The sequence below is a fragment of the Hyla sarda genome, chromosome 3, assembly GCF_029499605.1.
Source record: "Hyla sarda isolate aHylSar1 chromosome 3, aHylSar1.hap1, whole genome shotgun sequence".
Lineage (NCBI taxonomy): Eukaryota > Metazoa > Chordata > Amphibia > Anura > Hylidae > Hyla > Hyla sarda.
In genome coordinates, this window is record NC_079191.1 from 408,972,490 (window position 1) to 408,989,931 (window position 17,442).

The 17,442-nt window shown below is 48.1% G+C and overlaps 1 protein-coding gene across 2 annotated transcripts in view; it reads right to left on the minus strand.

Moving 5' to 3' along the window:
* LOC130360860 (transmembrane protein 229b-like) overlaps positions 1-1,107 on the minus strand; it is a 30,528-nt gene extending 29,421 nt beyond the window's left edge. The window contains exon 1 of one of the 2 annotated variants that reach the window (XM_056563412.1): positions 1,031-1,107. The gene's annotated coding sequence lies outside the window, so the exon portion shown is untranslated. Of the gene's footprint in view, positions 1-941 lie in introns of both variants that reach the window. The other variant, XM_056563411.1, reaches the window with a different exon arrangement.
* Between the last annotated feature and the right edge of the window lie 16,335 nt (positions 1,108-17,442).

The following is a 17,442-nucleotide window of genomic DNA, read 5'->3' on the forward strand; positions in this document are numbered from 1 at the left end:
GTATCTATCTTATATGAAGGATAGCCTTATACCTATTTATATCTCATATAAAGGATAGCCTTATGCCTATCCCTATCTTATCTGAAGGATAGCCTTATGCCTATCCCCTACCTTATATGAAGGATAGCCTTATGCCTATCCCTATCTTATATGAAGGATAACCTTATGTCTATCCCTATCTTATATGAAGGATAGCCTTTTGCCTATTTATATCTCATATAAAGGATAGCCTTATGTCTATTCATATCTTATATGAAGAATACCCTTATGCCTATCCCTATCTTATATAAAGTATAGCCTTATGCCTATCCCTACCTTATATGAAGGATAGTCTTATGCCTATCCCTATCTTATATGAAGGATAGCCTTATACCTATCCGTATCTTATATGAAGGATAGCCTTATGCCTATCCCTATCTTATATGAAGGACAGCCTTATGCCTATCCCTATCTTATATGAAGGACAGTCTTATACCTATCCCTATCTTATATGAAGGATAGCCTTATGCATATCCCTACCTTATATGAAGGATAGTCTTATGCCTATCCCTATCTTATATGAAGGACAGTCTTATACCTATCCCTATCTTATATGAAGGATAGCCTTATGCCTATCCCTATCTTATATGAAGGATAGTCTTATATGTATCCCATGCATGCTTAAACTTCTTCACTGTATTTGCAGCGACCACTTCTGCAGGAAGGCTATTCCACGCATCTACTACTCTCTCAGTAAAGTAATACTTCCTGATATAACTTCAGAAACCTTTCCCCTAATATAAACTATGCATGGGCGTAGGAACATTATCAGTCACCCAGGAAATCATGTTGTGGGACTGATAATGACCGAATCCCCTTCCCCCAATTTTTCCTGCAGTCCCAACTTAATAAGTAGGCCTGCAGGCTTAGTTGGGACTGCGGGTGTCAGATGCTGCACTTACAGGTGGGAGGTGAAGTCAGCGGAGCCAGGCATCGGGGGGCACTGCAGCCCCTGTCAAATTACATGTTCAAACTTTTAAGGGCCGCCCACCTGATGCTGCCCACCACATGGCTGGTGTCAGGCTGGTCTGCAGGACGTCTCCTCTGCCTCCTGGGACTCTCCCTGCGCAGGCTCTCACAGCAGATCACTGGCTCTACAATATGGCAAGTGCACTGTGCAGAGGAAGACTGAAGCTGAGACGCTCCCCCACCTCTCCGGCCCTGTTATCAGCCTCAGCCATGAGACCAGGAGCAGAGTGATAGTAAGTGCTGTCACTGATGTGTACACTAAAGTTTAAAAAATCATAGAACTGTTAACCCCTACCTACCTGTGTGCATACAGCAATACAGTCCCTGGGAACAGCAGATTTGGAGCTAATCTGAAGTGCACCCCAGCAGGAGTACAGTCAGGACAGCCAGGTTTACTCTCTTTATAGCCACCGTAAATGCTCTCTTGCTCTAAAATCTAGGAAAATGAGTTTCTATTGGGAAAGGGTTAATGTAAGTAATGTATATGTTACGCCGAGTGCTCCAGGTCCCTGCTCCTCCCCGGAACGCTCGCTGCGTTCCTCTCTCTGCAGCGTCCCGGTCAGACCCGCTGACCGGGAGCGCTGCACTGACACTGCCGGTGGGGATGCGATTCGCATAGCGGGACGCGCCCGCTCGCGAATCGCATCCCAAGTCACTCACCTGTCCCGGCCCCCGGCTGTCATGTCCTGGCGCGCGCGGCTCCGCTCCTTAGGGCCCACGCGCGCGCCAGCTCTCTAAAATTTAAAGGGCCAGTGCACCAATGATTGGTGCCTGGCCCAATCAGCCTAATTAGCTTCCACCTGCTCCCTGGCTATATTACCTCACTTCCCCTGCACTTCCTTGCCGGATCTTGTTGCCTTGTGCCAGAGAAAGCGTTTAGTGTTGTCCAAAGCCTGTGTTCCTGATCTCCTGCTATCCTCATTGACTACGAACCTTGCCGCCTGCCCCGGACTTCTGCTACGTCTGACCTTGCCTCTGCCTAGTCCTTCTGTCCCACGCCTTCTCAGCAGTCAGCGAGGTTGAGCCGTTGCCGGTGGATACGACCTGGTTGCTACCGCCGCAGCAAGTCCACCCCGCTTTGCGGCGGGCTCTGGTGAAAACCAGTAGCAACCCTAGATCCGGTCCACCGACACGGTCCACGCCAATTCCTCGCTGACACAGAGGATCCACATCCAGCTAGCCGAATCCTAACAGTAGATCCGGCCATGGATCCCGCTGAGGTGCCGCTGCCGAGTCTCGCTGACCTCACCACGGTGGTCGCCCAGCAATCGCAGCAAATTGCCCAACAAGGACAGCAGCTGTCGCAGTTGATCGCCACGTTACAGCAACTTCTGCCACTGCTACAGCAGCAACCATCTCCTCCACCAGCTCCTGCACCTCCTCCGCAGCGAGTGGCCGCTCCTAGCCTCCGCTTGTCCCTGCCGGACAAATTTGATGGGGACTCTATACTCTGCCGTGGCTTCTTGTCTCAATGTTCCCTACATATGGAGATGTTGTCGGACCAATTTCCCACAGAACGGTCTAAGGTGGCGTTCGTAGTGAGTCTTCTGTCTGGAAAGGCCTTGTCTTGGGCCACACCGCTCTGGGACCGCAATGATCCTGCCACAGCCACAGTCCAGTCCTTCTTCGCTGAAGTCCGTAGTGTCTTTGAGGAACCAGCCCGAGCTTCTTCTGCCGAGACTGCCCTGCTGAACCTGGTCCAGGGTAATTCTTCAGTAGGCGAGTACGCCATCCAATTTCGTACTCTCGCCTCCGAATTATCTTGGAATAACGAGGCTCTCTGCGCGACCTTTAAAAAAGGCCTATCCAGTAACATCAAGGATGTGCTGGCCGCACGAGAGATTCCTGCCAACCTGCAAGAACTTATCCATTTGGCCATCCATTGTGCCTCCCACCGAGGAGGCTATGCAAGTGGATCGGTCTCGCCTGACCCATGAAGAGAGGACTCGCCGTAGGGATAAAAATTTATGTCTGTACTGCGCTAGTACCGAACACTTCTTGGTGGATTGCCCTATTCGCCCTCCACGTCTGGGAAACGCACGCACGCACCCAGCTCACGTGGGTGTGGCGTCTCTTGGTACAAAGTCTGCTTCTCCAAGTCTCACTGTGCCCGTGCGGATTTCTCCTTCTGCCAACTCCTCCTTCTCAGCCGTGGCCTGCTTGGACTCTGGTGCTTCTGGAAATTTTATTCTGGACTCTTTGGTGAATAAGTTCTGCATCCCGGTGACCCGTCTCCTCAAGCCGCTCTACATTTCTTCGGTCAACGGAGTGAAGTTGGATTGTACTGTGCGTTACCGCACAGAACCCCTCTTAATGTGCATTGGACCCCATCACGAAAAGATTGAATTTTTCATCCTTCCCAACTGCACCTCTGAAGTCCTCCTCGGTCTGCCATGGCTCCAGCATCATTCTCCCACCCTTGACTGGACCACCGGGGAGATCATGAATTGGAGTTCTGCTTGCCACAAGAAATGCATCACATCTGCTCCCAGTCCCGTCAGGCAAGCCTCAGTGCCTCCTCCTACACCTGGTCTCCCCAAGGCCTATCAGGACTATGCTTTGCCTCCTCATAGCCCCCGTCCTGGTAACACTCTGCCCCATGCCAAGCTTCACCCTCTGCCCTCCCTCCCCATTCCCACTCCTTCTGAACTGCCTGCCTTTGATTAGGAAACCCTACAATCGCTCCCAGTGTCCTCGTCCCACGTGAAGCAATTACCGGAAAAAAAAGGGGGAGACCTAAGGGGGGGGGGGTACTGTTACGCCGAGCGCTCCGGGTCCCTGCTCCTTCCCGGAGCGCTCGCGGCGTTCCTCTCTCTGCAGCGTCCTGGTCAGACCCGCTGACTGGGAGCGCTGCACTGACACTGCTGGCGGGGATGCGATTCGCATAGCGGGACGCGCCCGCTCGCGAATCGCATCCCAAGTCACTCACCTGTCCCGGCCCCCGGCTATCATGTCCTGGCGCTCGCGGCTCCGCTCCTTAGGGCGCGCGCGCGCCAGCTCTCTAAGATTTAAAGGGCCAGTGCACCAATGATTGGTGCCTGGCCCAATCAGCCTAATTAGCTTCCACCTGCTCCATATTACCTCAGTTCCCCTGCACTTCCTTGCCGGATCTTGTTGCCTTGTGCCAGAGAAAGCGTTTAGTGTTGTCCATGGCCTGTGTTCCTGATCTCCTGCTATCCTCATTGACTACGAACCTTGCCGCCTGCCCCGACCTTCTGCTACGTCTGACCTTGCCTCTGCCTAGTCCTTCTGTCCCACGCCTTCTCAGCAGTCAGCGAGGTTGAGCCGTTGCCGGTGGATACGACCTGGTTGCTACCGCCGCAGCAAGACCATCCCGCTTTGCGGCGGGCTCTGGTGAAAACCAGTAGCAACCCTAGAACCGGTCCACCGACACGGTCCACGCCAATCCCTCACTGACACAGAGGATCCACATCCAGCTAGCCGAATCCTAACAGTATATAAAGGGGGTGAAAAACAGAAGGAAAGGACTGATCTATTTTGTAGGAATTACGGGGTCACTATTGTCACTACTGTTAACCTGTTAAGGACGCACGTAAATTTACTCCCCTGAAGTCAAGGACTTAATGGAAAACTGTTCTTCTGATCACCCACACTAAACCCAATACACAGGGTTATATTGTGGGTGACCAGGAGTCCAAAGAGGGGTCACTTACTAAATTCTATCCATAGGTTCTTGTGATATGAGATCCAGAAGATCTCTTGCTATATTCACTTAATTGCGCGCAGGAGGTTTGGTCTGGCTGACTGTCCACCCTGTCCACCCTCTGTCTGTCTCCATCTACTGCTGGCCCTAAATTAGCATAATCATCTTCAGTGACTCCACATGCCAGCGATGTGGAGTCACCGGTCACGTGAGCGCTTTGCTCAGTAGCTGGAGCGCATGTGCAGTACTTGATTAGCAGAGTGCTGTCATCAAGCACAGTTCTCACATCATTACGACGCGAGAGCTGCATAGTCTGTTGGCTCATGCGCTCCAGTTACAGAGCGGAGTGCTCACGTGACCAGTGACTCAACGTCACTGGGACATGGCGTCGCAGAAGATGACTTAGCATTGAGGGCCGGAAGTAGAAGGAGACAGAAAGATGCAGGGGCGGCCAGCCAGCGGGGCCCCACCTCCTGCTGCAATTAATTAAATCTAGCATGAAATCTTCTGGAGCCCATATCACTTCATACTGCCCAGAATGTATTAAGTGACCCCTCTTTGGACTCCTGGTCACCCTCGCTATAATCAGTGTATTGGGTTTAGTGTGAGTGATCAGGGTGACAGTTTTCCTTTAATGCAGCAGTAGCTGCGCTCGCTTCAGAACAGTGAGTGTCAGCTAGGATCCCACCCATGTCACCGATGTCACCGATGTAATTTATCCTTTAGACGCTGTGATCAATGCACTTAAAGTGAAAGTAAAATTTGCCAGTGGCTCAGTAGATCTTATTGTACCCCCCACAATGTGATCACGGGGGTAGGAGAAGCTAAAATGGCAAATCGCCGATTCACTGATGCAGCTTGGCCAGTAGGGCTGCACGATATATTGCAAAAGCAATCGAATTGCGATTTTGGCTGATGGGGAAAGGTCTTTTTCAGCAGCAAACACACTAGGTTGATGATTTAAAAACGCCTGGGAAACCTAGTGTATTGCTACTGTACAAAATGTGACAGGGGGGAAGATTGTGACAGGGGAATGTGACAGGCGGGGGGGATGTGACAAGGGGGGAATGTGACAGGGGGGATGTGACAGGGGAGGAATGTGACAGGGGGGAATGTGACAGGGGGGGGTGTGACAGGGGGGATGTGACAGGGGGGATGTAATAGGGAGGGGATGTGACAGGGGGGAATGTGAAAGGGGGGGATGTAACAGGGGGGATGTGACAGGGGGGGATGTGACAGGGGGGAATGTGACGGGGGGATGTGACAGGGGGGGAATGTGACACAGGGGGAATGTGACGGGGGGGAATGTGACAGGGGAGGAATGTGACAGGGGGGATGTGACAGGGGGGATGTGACAGGGGGGAATGTGACAAGGGGGAATGTGACGGGGGGATGTGACAGGGGGGAATGTGACGGCGGTAGAATGTGACAGGGGGGAATGTGACAGGGGGGAATGTGACAGGGGGGAATGTGACAGGGGGGAATGTGACAGGGGAGGAATGCGACAGGGGGAATGTGACGGGGGAGGAATGTGACCGGGGGAATATGACAGGGGGGAATGTGACAGGGGGGAATGTGACAGGGGAGGAATGTGACAGGGGGGATGTGACAGGGGGTGTGTGACAGGGGGGATGTGACAGGGGGGAATGGGACAAGGGGGAATGTGACGGGGGGATGTGACAGGGGGGAATGTGACGGGGGTAGAATGTGACAGGGGGGAATGTGACGAGGGGAATGTGACGGGGGTAGAATGTGACAGGGGGGGAGAATGTGACGGGGGGATGTGACAGGGGGGAATGTGACAGAGGGGGAATGTGACAGGGGGAATGTGACGGGGGAGGAATGTGACGGGGGGAATGTGACAGGCGGGAATGTGACAGGGGGGAATGTGACAGGGGAGGAATGTGACAGGGGGGATGTGACAGGGGGTGTGTGACAGGGGGGATGTGACAGGGGGGAATGGGACAAGGGGGAATGTGACGGGGGGATGTGACAGGGGGGAATGTGACGGGGGTAGAATGTGACAGGGGGAATGTGACAGAAGGGGAATGTGACAGGGGGAATGTGACGGGGGAGAATGTGACGGGAGAATGTGACAGGGGGGAATGTGACAGGGGGGGGATGTGACAGGGGAGAATGTGACACGGGGGGAATGTGACGGGGGGGGGGATGTGACAGGGGAGGAATGTGACAGGGGGGATGTGACAGGGGGGGTGTGACAGGGGGGATGTGACAAGGGGGAATGTGATAAGGGGGAATGTGACAGGGGGATGTGACAGGGGGGAATGTGACGGGGGTAGAATGTGACAGGGGGGGAGAATGTGACAGGGGGGAATGTGACAGAGGGGGAATGTGACGGGGGAGAATGTGACGTGGGGAATGTGACAGAGGGGAATGTGACAGGGGGGAATGTGACAGGGGAGGAATGTGACAGGGGGGATGTGACAGGGGGTGTGTGACAGGGGGGATGTGACAGGGGGGAATGTGACAAGGGGGAATGTGACGGGGGATGTGACAGGGGGGAATGTGACGGGGGTAGAATGTGACAGGGGGGGAGAATGTGACGGGGGGATGTGACAGGGGGGAATGTGACAGAGGGGGAATGTGACATGACAGGGAGAATGTGACGGGGGGAATGTGACAGGGGGGAATGTGACAGGGGGGAATGTGACAGGTGGAAGATTGTGACAGGGGGGCATGTGACAGGGGAATGTGACAGGGGAGGGAATGTCACGGGGGGAATGTCACAGGGGGGAATGTGACAGGGGTGAATGTGACAGGGGAATGTGACAGGGGGGGGATGTCACGGGGGGAATGTGACATAGCGGGAAGATGTGTTGGGAGAAGATGTGACCATGAGGGGAGAATGTGACAGGGGGGTGGGGAAGATAGAAATTAAATGGAGGAGATGTGAAATGGGCAGTGGGCATAAGATGTGTGAATAATTGTAAAAGGGAGGAGTTTGGACATGAAATGGCGGGATTTCACCATTTATTTACTGTATCGCATTGCATATCGATATCGCAATATTTAGGCCCATAATCACAACCGTACATTTTCCCCATATCGTGCAGCCCTATTGGCCAGGCTAGATCATTGAATCGCCCATCTCTCTGTGTAATGCCATGACATAGACCCAGCAATATACAGTGAATGTAATCTAATGATTGCATATAAAAGTCCCTTATGGACTAAAAAGTGTTTCAAAAAATGGGTGGAATTCATCAAGTGCGCTGAGGGAAAGTTGACCAGTTGCCCATAGCAACCAATTAGATTGCTTATTTAATTTTTCAGAGGCCTTTTTCAAAAATGAAAGAAGCGATCTGATTTGTTGCTATTGGCAACTGGTTGAATTTTCTGCTTCATAAGTTTTAATGAATCTCCCCCAATGTCTCTAAAATTGTACTAAACCCCTCCCCTAATAAAAAATAAAATTGCCCTTATTTTCCCAATAAAGAAAAAGAACATATTTGGTATTGCCGCATGCATAATTGTTCAAACTATTGAAATATAATGTTCATGATCCAGCACAGTAAACGGTGTAAACGTAGAACATACCAAACACTAAAAATACTGATTTTTAACCACATATTATATCAGAAAAAAATGTATATGGAAAAATAAAAAAGTTATAGGGATCAGAAAAGGACAATTTTAAGTCAATTTTGTTAAAAAAAAGTTAGCATTTTTTAAATGTAGTACAATAATAGAAAAACTATATAAATTGGATATCATTTTAATCGCGTTAACCTACAGAAAAAAGATAAATGATAATGTATCATTTTTACCATAAAGTGCACTGCATAACAACTACATTTTTCTTATCAATTTCCACCCAGAAATTTAAATGTTTTGATTTTGCAGTACATTTTATGATAAAATAAAATATGTCATTACAAAGTACAATTGGTCGCGCAAAAAAAACAAGCCCTCATATGGGTTTGTAGGTGAAAAAATAAGAGTTATGCCTCTTAAAAGGAGCGGAGGAAAAAACGAAAACGCAAAAATGAAAATTGTTCACAAGGCTAATGTGGGCTGTGTCCTTAAGAGGTTAAGGGGAAATTAATTTTGCTGATTGCTATGACTGGACCCTGTACAGTCATAATACCCCTCTGTAAGCATATGCCCCCTGTACACAGTCATAATACCCCTCTGTAAGCATATGCCCCCTGTACACAGTCATAATACCCCTCTGTAAGCATATGCCCCCTGTACACAGTCATAATACCCCTCTGTAAGCATATTCCCCCTGTACACAGTTATAATACCCCTCTGTAAGCATATGCTCCATGTACACAGTCATAATACCCCTCTGTAAGCATATGCCCCCTGTACACAGTCATAATACCCCTCTGTAAGCATATGCCCCCTGTACACAGTCATAATACCCCTCTGTAAGCATATGCCCCCTGTACACAGTCATAATACCCCTCTGTAAGCATATGCCCCCTGTACACAGTCATAATACCCCTCTGTAAGCATATGCCCCCTGTACACAGTCATAATACCCATTTGAAAGCATATGCCCCCTGTACACAGTCATAATACCCCTCTGTAAGCATATGCCCCCTGTACACAGTCATAATACCCCTCTGTAAGCATATGCCCCCTGTACACAGTCATAATACCCCTCTGTAAGCATATGCCCCCTGTACACAGTCATAATACCCCTCTGTAAGCATATGCCCCCTGTACACAGTCATAATACCCCTCTGTAAGCATATGCCCCCTGTACACAGTCATAATACCCCTCTGTAAGCATATGCCCCCTGTACACAGTCATAATACCCCTCTGTAAGCATATGCCCCCTGTACACAGTCATAATACCCCTCTTTAAGCATATGTCCCCTGTACACAGTCATAATACCCCTCTGTAAGCATATGCCCCCTGTACACAGTCATAATACCCCTCTGTAAGCATATGCCCCCTGTACACAGTCATAATACCCCTCTGTAAGCATATGCCCCCTGTACACAGTCATAATACCCCTCTGTAAGCATATGCCCCCTGTACACAGTCATAATACCCCTCTGTAAGCATATGCCCCCTGTACACAGTCATAATACCCCTCTGTAAGCATATGTCCCCTGTACACAGTCATAATACCCCTCTGTAAGCATATGCCCCCTGTACACAGTCATAATACCCCTCTGTAAGCATATGCCCCCTGTACACAGTCATAATACCCCTCTGTAAGCATATGCCCCCTGTACACAGTCATAATACCCCTCTGTAAGCATATGCACCCTGTACAGTCATAATACCCCTCTGTAAGCATATGCCCCCTGTACACAGTCATAATACCCCTCTGTAAGCATATGCCCCCTGTACACAGTCATAATGAGCTCTCTGTAAGCATATGCCCCCTGTACACAGTCATAATACCCCTCTGTAAGCATATGCCCCCTGTACACAGTCATAATACCCCTCTGTAAGCATATACCCCCTGTACACAGTCATAATACCCCTCTGTAAGCATATGCCCCTGTACACAGTCATAATACCCCTCTGTAAGCATATGCCCCCTGTACACAGTCATAATACCCCTCTGTAAGCATATGCCCCCTGTACACAGTCATAATACCCCTCTGTAAGCATATACCCCCTGTACACAGTCATAATACCCCTCTGTAAGCATATGCCCCTGTACACAGTCATAATACCCCTCTGTAAGCATATGCCCCCTGTACACAGTCATAATGAGCTCTCTGCAGTCCTATGCCCCCTGTATTGTCATAATGCTCCCTCTCTAGCCACTATGGGCTTTGTGCAGTTATAATACCCCCTCTGTTGCCAGTAATATGCCCCCTGTACAGTACAGAAGGCATATTACTGGCTACAGAGGGGGCATTATGACTGTGTACGGGGGGGGGGGGGGGCTTCGTGGCTATAGAGAGAACATTATGACTTCACAGGGGGCATATGGCTATAAAGGGCCCATTATGACAGTGTACAGAGGGCATATTACTGGCTACAGAGGGGGGATTATGACTGTACAGGGACACATATTACTTAAGCAAAAGCGAAGCTCAATTTTGCAATATTGTCATGCAATATTGAGTGGTTTTGCCCATGTTGGCCCCTCCCCTTTTATGGCTCCACCCCACATAGCCACACCCATTTACAAATGTTGTCTCCCCCCCCCCCCCCCCCAGATTTGTGCGGGTTCCTACACCCCTGAAACTATGTCTTCTACATCTTATTACTAGGTGGAGACATCTTAGTTGTCGGGCCCCATAGCAGCTGCCATGTCTGCTACCCCGATTTTCGTGCCTTTGCTCCTTCTTTATTCATTCTGCATCGTGTGTGAGATAAATAGAATTCTGCATGATACATTTTATCTGCACTGATACATTGCAGCAAACTAGCAGGAAAGAGATTGCTGAGGTTTTCGTTCTGGATATATTTATCTCCCTGCGCTCTGTCCAGATTGGATAGAAGTTTATTAGACTCTCTCCTTTGAGAAGTTGAGACTTATACAGTTTTTAGCTATTACCAACCAGCAAGACAGAACCGCCACTGTGCTGGGACTCATAGTCCTCCTGTGTTGGGTGCTCTGCTCCACAAGGTTTGATCAGCACCTCGGAATATCCCAAAATCCAACAAGAGAAGAGAAGCGGCCTTCCAGCAATCAAAGTTGTGAAATTTATTAACCCATTGGTGTTAAAGAAAAACACCATTGTTGTATGTAAAACCAATAAATCTCTATAACATAGCATAAAATAATAAATCCATTCATTCTATTTGTGCTGTTGCTAATAAAAAAGAGCTTTACTTTGATTTGCAAAATCTATCGAAATGTGTAGCACAGTGTTTCCCAATCAGGGTGCCTCCAGCTGTTGCAAAACTACAACTCCCAGCAAGGTACAACCTTAAAGTACCATCTAGGGACCATACAGTACTTCAGTTTTTCTCAACCAGGGTGCCTGGTATGCTGGGAGTTGTGCACTGTGTATTTAAGGGATAGTTTACCGAGGTGTCAAATGATCACTGTGGCCAATTAGAGTCCAGCCCTAAGTTCTCTGGTCTGTCTAGATGGGGAGAAGCTAGTTAGCTGTTAGTGTGAGTCCAGTCAGCACAATGTGAGCATCACTGCTGTACCCTGCCCCATACCTCTAATGGGGACAGGAGTAGTGGTTGTGAGGAGAATGAGAGAAGTTGAGTCTAGTATGTGAAGAGTAGGTCAGGTCTTGGGCAAGGAGGATAGAGAAGAATCTGTGCAGCGTGCAAGTCAGTGAAGTCTGAGTAGAAGTAAAATGTTGAGCAGCTACACAAAACTGATAGCATTCCACCGTCCAGGTCAAGTCTGTGAAAGATCAGTTTTGGGGAGAAGTCGCCAAAGCGTCAAAAGGGCCCCATAGCGCAAGTCAAGGATAACATGAATAAACGCCTCTGGCAGCTTCGGTCCAGAAGTCACAGTTTTCCTCTGGCAATAAGCAATTCCATGGATGTAGTGTGGAGTACCCCAAGTCTGTGTTAGTTGTCTCCCAAGTCAGTCTAAAGTCCAGCTACGTCATGTAAAGTCCAAGTTATGTCGAAACAGCTGCACCGCTACAAGTCCCAGAGTGATCAGTGGTTTAGGCTGACATCCTATGCAACTTTACCCCAGCTATTACACTGTTATACTGCATGGACTGTAACATCTGCCTGAAAAAACGTTCAGTAAAAAGTAGTTTCCGTAACTCTGCATCTGTGGTCTTTATTGCCCCAGCGCTTGTCCTAGGAAGCTGCTGATCCTTGGAGTGTGGAGGTTAAGACTACCCTGGCGTCACAAACTTTATTCCAGTCACAACACCCTGCCAGTACACTACACATGCCACCTTGTTAGCCACCACACATACATGATGCCAGAGCTATTGCTTGAAAATGGCAATGGGTATGGTGTGCCACCAAACCAATATGCCCTGGTTGGTATTAGATCAATCATCCAAAATTTTGCATTGGGAAACAGAAAGCAGATGAACTTGCCGAAGTCAAGAATATTGTACATCTTCTGTTCATGGTCTTAACTATACAGCAGTGGTTACCAAGTTGTGGACCTTTAACCTGTTCAGGACCCAGGGCGTAATTTTACGCCCCGGCGCCCTGGTACTTAAGGTCCCAGGGCGTAAACATACGCCCTGGCGGTTTCCGGTCCCTGCCGCGCGCCGGGCAGAGATCGGAAGCGGATGCCTGCTGAAATGCTTCAGCAGGCATCCAGGGCAAACGCTGAGGGGGGTCTGCGATCTGCGGCGATACCGGGCTGATCGGGTCTCCTCCTATCCCCTGCGATCCGTCGGTTAGTTAACCGACCAATTTCAGGGGGGAGGGGTTACTTCCTCCCGCCCTGCCCTGCCCCTGAATGACCGGAGAGGACGGGAGGAAGACCGGAGGACGCGGCGGGGGACGGGGGAGTGCTGGGGACCGGCCCCAGTACTTACCTCGTCCCTGAAGACCCGGATCCCGATGAAGATGGCAGCGGCGGCGACAGGTGAGTTCCTCTTCAGCCGCGGTCGGGCCCTTTACAGCAATGCACATCGCCGTAAAGCGACATGCATTGCTGTAATGGGACCCTGTATACTACAACTCCCAGCATGCCCAGACAGCCCTTGGCGTCTGGGCATGCTGGGAGTTGCAGTTTTGCAACATCTGGAGGTCCACAGTTTGGAGACCACTGTGCCCTTCCAAATGTTGCAAAACTACACATCCTCAGCATGCCCTTACTGTCCAGGCATGCTGGGAGTTGTAGTTCTGTAACATCTGGCCCTTCAGATGTTGCAGAACTACAACTCCCAGCATGCCTGGACAGTTTTGGCGTACTGGGAGTTGTAGTTTTGCAACATCTGGAAGGACACAGATTTGGAACCACTGTATTAGCATGCATGCTGGGAATTGTAGTTCGGCAACATCTGGCTCTAAAGATGTTGCCGAACTACTACTTCCAGCATGCCTGAGAATGTTTGGGAGTAGTGGTTTTGCAACAACTGGAGGCACACTGGTTGGGAAACATTGTCTGTTTCCAGCTCAGTGTTTCCCAACCCGTGTGCCTCCAGCTGTTGCAAAACTATAACTACCAGTATGCACTGACAGACTGTACATGCTGGGAGTTGTTGTTTTGCAACAGCTGGAGGTCCCCCCTGTGAATGTACAGGGTACATTCACATGGGCAGGGGGCTTACAGTGAGTATCAGGCTGCAAGTTTGCGATGCAGCAAATTTTGCGCGGCAGCTCAAACTCGCTGCAGTAAACTCACTGTAATCCCCCGCCCGTGTGACTGTACCCTAAAAACACTACACTACACCAACACAAAATAAAATAAAAAGTAAAAAACACTACATATACACATACCCCTACACAGCCCCCCTCCCCTCCCCAATAAAAATGAAAAACGTCTGGTACGCCACTGTTTCCACAATGGAGCCTCCAGCTTTTGCAAAACAACAAGTCCCAGTATTGCCGGACAGCCGTTGACTGTCCAAGCATGCTGGGAGTTTTGCAACAGCTGGAGGCACCCTGTTTGGGAATCACTGGCGTAGAATACCCCTATGTCCACCCCTATGCAAATCCCTAATTCAGGCCTCAAATACGCATGGCGCTCTCTCACTTCGGAGCCCTGTCGTATTTCAAGGCAACAGTTTAGGGCCACATATGGGGTATTGCCGTACTCGGGAGAAATTGCCTAACAAATTTTGTGGGGCTTTTTCTCCTTTCACTCCTTATGAAAAGGTGAAGTTGGGGTCTACACCAGCATGTTAGTGTAAAAAAATACATTTTTTTACACTAACATGCTGGTGTTGACCTATACTTTTCATTTTGACAAGAGGTAAAAGGGAAAAAAGACCCCCAAAATTTGTAATGTAATTTCTCCCGACTATGGAGATACCCCATATGTGGCCGCAAAGTGCTCTGGGGGCACACAACAAGGCCCAGAAGGGAGAGTGCACCATGTACATTTGAGGTGATTTGCACAGGGGTGGCTGATTGTTACAGCGGTTTTGACAAACGCAAAAAAAAAAAAAAAAAACACATGTGACCCCATTTCGGAAACTACACCCCTCATGGAATGTAATGAGGGGTGCAGTGAGAATTTACACCCCACTGGTGTCTAACAGAGCTTTGGAACAGAGGGCTGTGCAAATAAAAAAATTTGTACAGCCCACTGTTCCAAAGATCTGACAGACACCAGTGGGGGGTAAATGCTCACTGTACCCCTTGCTACGTTCCTCTAGGGGTCTAGTTTCCAAAATGGTATGCCATGGGGGGTTATTTTGCTTTCCTGGCACCATAGGGGCTTCCTAAATGCGACATGCCCCCCGAGCAAAATTTGCTCTCAAAAAGCCAAATATGACTCCTTCTCTTCTGAGCATTGTAGTTCGCCCGTAGTGGACTTCAGGTCAACTTATGGGGTACCTCCAAATTCAGAAAATATGGGGTTACAAATTTTGGGGGTATTTTCTGCTATTAACCCTTGCAAAAATGTGAAATTTGGGGGGGGGGGGAAACACACATTTTAGTGATTTTTTTTTTTTTTTTACGGATGCAAAAGTCGTGAAACCCCTGTGGGGTAGTAAGGCTCACTTTATTCCTTGTTACGTTCCTCAAGGGGTCCAGTTTCCAAAATGGTATGCCATGTGTTTTTTTTTTGCTGTCCTGGTACCATAGGGGCTTCCTAAATGCGACATGCCCCCGAGCAAAATTTGCTCTCAAAAAGCCAAATATGACTCCTTCTCTTCTGAGCATTGTAGTTCGCCCGTAGTGCACTTCAGGTCAACTTATGGGGTACCTCCATACTCAGAAGAGATGGGGTTACAAATTTTGTGGGGTATTTTTATAATGGGGTCATTTGTGGGGTATTTCTAAGGTGAAGACCCTTCAAATCCACTTCAAACCTGAACTGGTCCCTGAAAAATTGTGATTTTGGAAATTTTGTGAAAAATTGGAAAATTGCTGCTGAACTTTGAAGCCCTCTGGTGTCTTCCAAAAGTAAAAACTTGTCAATTTTATGATGCAAACATAAAGTAGAAATATTGTATATGTGAATAAAAAAAAATTATTTGTAATATCCATTTTCCTTACAAGCAGAGAGCTTCAAAGTTCGAAAAATGCTAAATTTTCACATTTTTCATAAAATTTGGGGATTTTTCACCAAGAAAGGATGCAAGTTACCACAACATTTTACCACTGTTTTAAAGTAGAATATGTCACGAAAAAACAATCTCGGAATCAGAATGATAACTAAAAGCATTCCAGAGTTATTAATGTTCAAAGTGACAGTGGTCAGATGTGCAAAAAATGGCCGGGTCCTAAGGTGTAAAATGGCTGGGTCCTTAAGGGGTTAAATGTGGCAAAACCAAAAATCCCAGGATGCCCGGACAGCTGTCCGGGCATCCTGGGACTTTTAGTCTTGCTACGGCTGGAGGTCCTGTTTGGAGACCACAGCTCTACAGGTTGTCAAGACTTCTGAATTTGTGTAAAACTTCAAAAAGAAGGGAAAAAAAACAGTGGCTTGGATCTTCCAAAACAGAGTACAGTAATAGTGGAAAATCATGACAAAAAAAAATGAAGTGCCACCGAGTGACAGATAATGCATCAAAAGCTTCTTCTCGCCAAGACTTGGAGATGACCTTAACAAAATGTTCTCCTTCTCCAGTTTGTTAAATTAAAGTTATACATCTTGGCTCTGCAACGTTCCTGACTCTGTAAAATGTGATTCCGTTCCAAACGCTCGATAAAATCATAGAGAATAAAGTGGTTTGGCTTTGGATCCGTATCTAAATCAGACCATTACTTTGTTATTCTATTTTACTTTCTTTCTTTTTTTTATACTAGCAATTTCTTTTACTGATCAAATTTCTAGAACGTTCTGAGAGCCTCTCGAAACATCTGATCTCTTGGAGCTGAAGGGCTTTCTGGCTTTTATGCCGTGTAATGGAAAGTAGTTTATTAACAATTGCTGCATTTTGAATGACAGTTGTTATCTTTTTGTGTTATGACTTTTTTTTCTTCTCCAAAAATTGGAAGCTGTCCACGCATTTCGCTTAGACTAAAATAGTACTTGTAATTTTAGGTAATATGAGGTTTAAAGGGCCGGAATTGCTTAATTTTTACTGAGAGGTTTTCTTCCTTAAAGGACTTTAAAGAGTACCTGTTACATTTTATAATCCTCCCAGTTCCCTGCCCCATCAGGATAAGCCACCCCCTGCCTTTATTTTTATAATTTTTTAGTTTTCTACCTTGATATTGCTCTGTGTTTTCTGATCAGTCTCAGTCAGATTGAAAGACTGGGAAGGGGTGTTACCTAGCAGGTGTGACATCATCTGAAGCCATACAGGGGAGAAATTCCTCCCTCACTCTGCTACACACAGCCCAGTTCAGTTCAGTGGGAGATGAGCTATGATTGGCTAAGGCTGCACATACACCCCTCAGCACTCTGGACTGCATTTCCTGATTTTGGACTTCTGCCAGGCCAGCAGGAGTCCAAAGTCTGTGCCAGAGATGGGGGAAAATGTGCTCTGGACAAGTAGGGAGACACCTAGTGGCAGCTTTTTTTAAACACAAATAAAACATAGAAAACTTCATTTTTTTTAAACAAAGAACATTAGAAAGACTTTTTATTTACCATAAGGTAATATGCAAAAATAGCAATAGCAAAAATCTTTTTTAATGACAGTGCCCATTTCAATGGACATCACTAGAACGCAGCTGACATCACTTTTCCACTTTCAGGCAGGAGCCCACAACGAGACCTCTCCCTCCCCTGGCTCTTCCCTGTAGACGGTTGTAGTCGAG